Raw genomic sequence first — 8037 nt, forward strand, 5'->3', positions numbered from 1 at the left:
CGTTAACGATGATATTAATCTGCTTTGATTTCCACAGCACAGCATAAACCAAAAGTACCAAAAATTACCCAACAAAAAATTGTGAATCGCCTTTAACTATACGGCTTTTTGATAATGTCTAAGATAAAAAAACAAGAAAAGAAAACAAAACAAAAAAGTAATTAGGCCTACATTAAAGGCAGTGGACACTATTAGTAATTGTCAAAGACTAGCCTTCACAGTTGGTGTATATTAACATATGTATAAAATAACTAACCTGTGAAAATTTGAGCTCACTCGGTCATCAAAATTGCGAGATATTAATGAAACAAGAAAACACCCTTGTCACACGAAGTTGTGTGCGTTTAGATGGTGGATTTCGAGACCTCAAATTCTAAATTTGAGGTCTCGTAATCAAGTTTATGGAAAATGACTTCTTTCTCGAAAACTATGGCACTTCAGAGGGAGCTGTTTCTCACAATGTTTAATACCACCAACCTCTCCCCATTACTCGTCACCAAAAAAGGTTTTATGCTAATAATTATTTTGAGTAACTACCAATAGTGTCCACTGCCTTTAATCAAAAATGCAAAATTTATTCTGGGTTTCTCCTTACTTTTAAAATCTCCTTCATTTTTACAACGGGCTCAAAGTGACCAAAGGTTATATAATTATGTTGTATCCATATCATATATTTTATGGTTATCAATCATACTTAAAAAAAAAATTGTTGTTTACTCGAATTTCCTCAAACCGCTCAATATTTAAACAAAGCATGGACACATCATTTGAACTATAAAAAAAAACCACTATTGACCATAACTTCACATGTTGGCATAAAAACAGGCGGCCATGATTGCGCGTTCACCCTGGATTTGCATTGTGACGTTATTTAATAAGTTAATAATGTGCGTTCAGTAAGAACTGGATGGTCACCATGCCTTTTCATTTGCTTGGGTTAAGCAGCATCATGGAATGGAAATCCCATGGCACACAATCCGTCTTTAAGCAGCTCTATAAAACTGGGCCCATATCTCTCAGTTAAGGACCTTGCCTCCACGCGTTTTCCGCCAGTTTATTCTTCTTCTTTTTCTATCATTTATATATACCGGTATGTATTACTATAATATTGTGGAAATGTTTTGTGGAAATAAATGTATATTGAAAAGGACTCCAACCATTCAGTGCATGAACTATAATTATGGTGTTAAAATTGAAACCCAAGTGTTGTAGAATTGTTAAAATAACACATTTTTTTTTCAAAGACACCCCTCACTGTAAACAACTGGGGTGTTAAAATTGACATCATACATGTAGTTGATGTCACATATTATTATAGATGCCGAACAAAGAATCAAAGTTATTATTAGGGATCTTAAATAACACCCCTGTAACTGTTTTTAACGAAATTTGCATTGTTTTAACACCGTATAAAATGGTGTAAATTTTGATTCTTTTCTTGGTATGTTTATGTGACTACACCCATGGTGTTAATTTAACACCCCAGTTTTTGCAGTGTAGATTAGTGTTTTTTAAACACCCTACATGTATGATATAAATGTTGATTGTATTTGGTATCTTTACGGCAACACCCGTGATGTCAAATTTAACACCACTTTTGTTGCCCACAACTTGCCTAAATTGAATTGAATTGAATTGAATTGAATGGTTTATTCGTCAAGTATATAAAAATACATGAAATTTACAATCCTATTGTACAGAACATATAAAATATTAAAAATGTAAAATTGCACAAGAATTACCACAATACTACATAAAACAATAACCTTAATATAAGTAAAAATCATTAAAGTTTATATAAACAAACAAACAAACTAACAGTCAAACGCTAAAGCATGGTTGGGTAGTGGACCCCCTCCCCAAATTAAAAGAGGCCAAATGCACAGGAGATGCCAGAAAATCAAATAAAACAATAATAAACAATAAGGCAGTACATAGGGCTGGATGCATTGCAGTTATCTAATAAAATCACAGTTAAAATTATGGATAGCAATAGGTAAAAATGAGTTCTTGAACCTGTTAGTCTTGAGGCTTAGTTGACGGATCCTACCAGATTTGTTGTGAACAATCAGTGGGTAAAGGGGATGTGTGTTGTCAGACAAAATACAGTGGAACTTACTCATAAGTCTATATTCCTGAAGACCGTCATTCTCCGAACCAATAATCCTACTGGCTTGTTTGGTAATGCGATCTAGTTTTTGCCTATTAAAAACTGAAAGTGAATTAAACCAAGTGATTGCACAAAAAGTCAACAAGGATAAAATAGTACTCTGATAAAATAGATTAAGAATCCGGGTGTTAACATTAAAATACTTCAGCTTCCTGACAAAGTACAACCGTTGATTAGCCTTCTTATAGATTTTCGTGGTGTTAGAGTTCCAGTTCAGCTGATCATCAATTACAGTTCCCAGATACTTGTATTCCTTTACCACTTCAACAGACATGTCATTAATTTTAACAGGTTGTACAGGTTGAATGTCTTTTTGAAAGTTAAAAAAACATTTCTTTTGTTTTATTTACGTTAAGAACTAAGTTATTTCTTTCACACCAATCAACAAACTGATTAACTCCTGTCCTATACTCCGATTCATCATTGCCAGAAATTAATCCAGTCAAGGCTGTGTCATCTGCATATTTAATCACAATACAAGAACTACTTTGGACATTAAAGTCACTTGTGAACAATGAAAACACAAGAGGTGATAACACACACCCCTGTGGAACTCCAGTGCTTAAGTGTGCGACATCAGAGCCAACACCTGAAAATCTGACCTTTTGTGGTCGCTGCAGTAAAAAATCATTAATCCAGAGGGCAAGGTGTGGGTTAACTTTCAAATGCTGTAATTTATACAAAAGAGACTGTGGCCTTATTGTGTTAAAGGCAGAGGAAAAGTCAATAAATAATGTTCGTACATGGCTTTTACAATTGTCAATGTGCCTGTAAATGTTATGCAATACAGTCATAATTGCATCATCCACATCACGATGCGCACGATAGGCAAACTGAAAAGGATCCGCTGCATTTCTTGTTTCGTTGAGCAGAATACCTTTGATGACCCCGTTCAAAGCATTTCATCACAATAGGTGTGAGGACAACCGGTCTATAGTCATTGAGAACAGCTGGCTTCGTTATCTTGGGAATTGGAATGACTGTTGAGGATTTCCACAGACTGGGGATTGTATAAGTGTCTAAAGACCATTGGAATAATCGTTGAAAGACTCCTGCAAGCTCTTTGTGACACGCTTTTAAAATCTTACTGCGGATCCCATCTGGTCCTGCAGATTTGTTCGTCCTAATCGATTTGAGGGACTTTTCAACTTGACCGGTAGTAAGGACGATTCGCTCGGATGCATTTCCCTGTGAGCCCAACTCCATGCACAGCTTGGCGAGGTTTTCATCTCCATTTGTACTGTTATTGCGATCAAACCGGCCATAAAATTGGTTGAGGTCGTTAACAAATAAATTCAGATCACCTTGTGGTATCTCCGATTTATTGCGGACGCCAAATCCTGTGTGACTTTCAATCCCTCCCAAGCACTCTTGTGGTCGCCTTTTCCGAATTTATGTTCGATTTTCCGGGCATAATTTTTCTTGCATTGTTTGACGAGATGGTTGATTTCTTTTTGTAGTTTGCGTTTGTCTTGAAGATTGTTATTTATGTGCGCCATATGTTTCCTGTTGATGAGTTCTTTTATGTCTTTTGTCATCCATGGTTTGTTGTTTGGAAAAGTCTTGATAACTTTTTCTGGTACAATACAGTCCTCACAAAACTTGATGTATTCGGTGATTACATCAGTAGATTCTTCAATTGAGTTGGAAGAAAACAAAACATCCCAGTCTGTGCAATCAAAACAGGTTGGGGGGGGGGGGGGGGGTGGGGGATGGAATTGTGAGGGATTCAAAAGCGTCCTTGTGAAGCGTAGCTGCAAATCTTGAAACGTTAGCCTAGCTTGACTCGGGATTGAAAGCGTAATTTTTTTATTTTAGCGTAACAAACCTAAATGATGTATATGGATTGTATGGATATGGAGTAGCTGCGTAGTGTGGAACGTTACCATATCTTTTGGAACGTAAGTATATCTTGGAACGTAAGCATAGTTGGGTATCTTGGAACGTAACCGTAGCTGCGTATGGATCGTAAGCATAGCTGAGAAGCTGTGTAGTTTAGAACGTAATCTGATCTTTTCGTACGTAAGCATATCTTGTTTTAAAATGCTCAAAAACGGCCAAATTTGATGATTTTTTGTAAGGACTGTTCTTCTTCATTCCTGGAAACCCGTTGAATACATTTCTTAGTCTATTTTGTAGCCCAAATAGCCCAATTCGGCCGGTGTGTCCCTTTAAACTACGTGTAAAACTGATTAAGAGCAAGTTCGAGTGTGCACAATGGTCAACTTAAGGTTGATCAATTGCACTTTAGAATCCAGGCTGGTCGATCATTGGTTGACTACTGTGGTCGACCATTTGGAACCAGCCTAGAGCCCATTGTTTCTTCACTGGTCCCAACAGCACATTCCGTTATAACATGCTAAAAGCGCAGAGTGGAACCAGTGACATAAACGAAAAGGTGGAAGGTTGACTAGACTTCCAAAATGAGTCGTTCGAGTGAGTGCGTCACTGCGCATAATACGTTGCTGGTCATAGTCGAGTCAACCGCGGGTCGACTAAATATGCCCACTCGAACTTGCTCTCAATTATTTTTTCTCTAATATGGTGTACATACATTCTAAAGTTAACTGACGCCACAGATCAAAACAATTGAGTACCCAATCTCTACAAACAAATAATTACCAAAATTCAACTTGCGGCTCAGATCTAAGAACGTGGGGGTGTACTGAATGTCAACGTCAATGTTATGTCATTATTAACGTGTTTAATTTCTATGGGGCTTTGAAATCAATGGTTACTGTATAGGTCGAAGATGCTCACCCCCAAGCTAACTCTCCTGGTAGTAGAAAGTGTAATCTGGCTATATTCCATGCATTTTAATGTTTTTCTTGACTGTACAGCGCTTTGAAACAGTGTTAAAACGCTTTATAAATGCATTTAAGTTAAGTTAAGTTAAGGGATCATAATGTTCCAATCATGATTTTGACCGTACCATTACTGAGCAAGCACAATTATTATTTTCTTTTTTACCATGACAGTCGCCGACTGTGCGATAGCCCAGTGCAAAGTTAATGCCGATTTGTGTATACACCATTATATTATAATAAATAGCCTAATGGTGTACACAGAAATCGCATGTAATCACATGTAATCACGTGCACTCGCATGTAATCACATGTAATCACATGTAGGCATGTAGTCACATGAAATCTCATGTAATCGCATGTAATCACATGTAATCGCATGTTATCACAAGTAATCGCATGTAGGCATGTAGTCACATGAAATCGCATGTAATCTCATGTAATTGCATGCAATCGCATGCAATCACATGTATTCGCATGTAATCGCATGTAGGCCCCTAACTGCATGTAATCGCATGTAATCGCATGTAATCGCATGTAATCACATGTAATTGCATGTAATTGCATGCAATCGCATGTAATCGCATGTAACTGCATGCAATCGCATGTAATCGCATGTAGTCGCATGTAATCACATGTAAATGCATGTAAACGGGCATAATTCAAAACGCAACTGCATGTTAAAGGAACACGTTTCCTTGGATCGGTCAAGTTGGTCTTTGAAAAGCGTTTGTAACTGTTTGTTATAAAATGCATATGATTAGAAAAATATTTGAAAAGTAGAATATAATGATCCACACAAGCATCACTCCAATTTGCGTGGTTTTCCTTTACCTCGTCGACAAACACGGTCGGCCAAAAAATAAATGGCCGACCGTGTTAGTTCGCACAGTAAAAGGAAAACCACGCAATTTCGAGGCAAATTTGTGTGGATCATTGTATTCTACTTTTAAAACATCTTTCCAACCATATGCATTTTATAAAAAACGGTTACAAACGCTTTTTATAGACCAAATCGTCCGATCCAAGGCAACGTTTCCTTTAAAATCACATTTCGCAAACCACCAATCACTCAGACATAGTGGTAGGCCTACACAGTAGTGTTAAACAGAAACACTCACAGAAGATTCAATGTTCACGTTTATTGAAATATGTTTGTTTAACAACATGGAGCGTGTTTCAACTTAAGTCGAGTGGGCTTTCTTTTAGCTTTTAGCTGGGTCTGATGTAAAATTATGGTAGCGATGAAGCTTCCTCGTTTAAAGGCACTGGACACCTTTGGTTTTGTCAACGACCAGTCTTCCCATTTGGTGTATCTCAACATATATACATAAAATAACAAACCTGTGCAGATTTGAACTCAATGGTCGTCGAAGTTGCGAGATAATAATGGACGAAAAAAACATAATTAAAGCACAAATTGTGTGCTTTCAGAAGCTTAAATTCGAGACCTCAGCTGAGGTCTCGAATTCAACTCAAATATTTTAGTGACTAGCTGAGGTCTCGAATTCAACTCAAATATTTTAGTGACACATTCATTCTTTCAAAAAAACTCAATAATACTTCAGAGGAGCTGTTTCTCCTAATCAGCAGATCTCAATTGCTCGTTACCAAGTAAGGTTTTATGCTAAAAATAAAATTATGAGTAATTACCAATAGCGTGTATAGTACCTTTAATAAAGACATTGGACACTATTGGTTATTGTCAAAGACAAACCTGTGAAAATTTGAGCTCAATCGGTCATCGAAGTTGCGAGATAATGATGAAATGAAGAAGAAAAAAACCCAGTCACACGAAGTTGTGTGCGTTTAGATGGTTGATTTCGAGACCTCAAGTTCTAAATCTGAGGTCTCGAAATCAAATTCGTGGAAAATTACTTCTTTCTCGAAAACTATGGCACTTCAGAGGGAGCCGTTTTTCTATACCATCAACCTCTCCTCATTTCTCGTCGCCTAGTCTGGTTCCCAGACCCAAAAGTCTCCGACTAGGCTCTGTCGAATTTAGGGTCCGGTATCACCCAAAATCACGTGACCAAAAAGGAGGAATTCCTCCTTTTCGAAGTTATCCGAAATGTTCCGAACGTGTTGCCGTCAACATTCGTACAGTATCGTTGATGTGGTCGGTATGGAATCATCAGTCCTGTCGGCCGTAGATCCAGGAGTTTTTATGCCAGCTATTGTTATTTAAAGCCAATGCAGGCGTTTTACCTAAATAAAGCGTTTGCAAAGCGATGTGACTAGTTCAAAATAGATAAACCTGGGAAATTGCTCCGGGATCTGGCAAGTTTTTGTCCTTTTTCAACAAAAATATTTTCTCAGTATGACTGAGCTGAGTGAATGGTGTTTTGACTTGAGTGTTCATTAGAGTTGAACATTGAGGATTAAGTGTCATTATTTTTAAAGTGGTAAATATGGGGCAAATCTGGTGACTAGCTGTCGAAATTATACGTGTTGAACCAGATTGTCACTTGCCGATCAAATGAATCTCGTAACCCTTCGGCCTCCTGGCGGCCGTCGGGAGGAGGGTTACGTTATCGCAACTAGTGCAGACATGGTTTCCCTGGAGATGACCCCCGACCCTGACAAATTGCGTCATGCTCTATTTTTAACCATGGGTGATACCTGACCTACGATTTTTAACAAGAGACGTCAATGAATCTTTGGTCAGGGGACCAGACTACTCGTCGCCAAGACAGGTTTTATGCCAACAGTTATCATGAGCAATGACCTATAGCGTGCAGTGCCTTTAAGTAAGTTCCTGATGGAGAAATATGACTATACTGGCGCCGACGCGGTACAGCGCACTTACACTAGTTGTTGTTTATTACATCGTTCATTTTTTTCTGAACGTAACATCAAGATGCTAGTTCAAAATGAAAGTCAACTTGAGTGAGATCCTGGCACATGGCTGCTCTGCTCTGCACTGCTTAATCAATTTCCCCTATTTAAAAGACCATTTGAAGCTAACAATACAAGAAGGCAATTTAATCAAATTAACCTTGTCATTATGGAGTAGACAAGCTACATGCAAATGAGGGGTAGTCGTACCAGCAGTCTACACAT

Source organism: Asterias amurensis, chromosome 22 (genome assembly GCF_032118995.1).
Source record: "Asterias amurensis chromosome 22, ASM3211899v1".
NCBI classification, from domain to species: domain Eukaryota; kingdom Metazoa; phylum Echinodermata; class Asteroidea; order Forcipulatida; family Asteriidae; genus Asterias; species Asterias amurensis.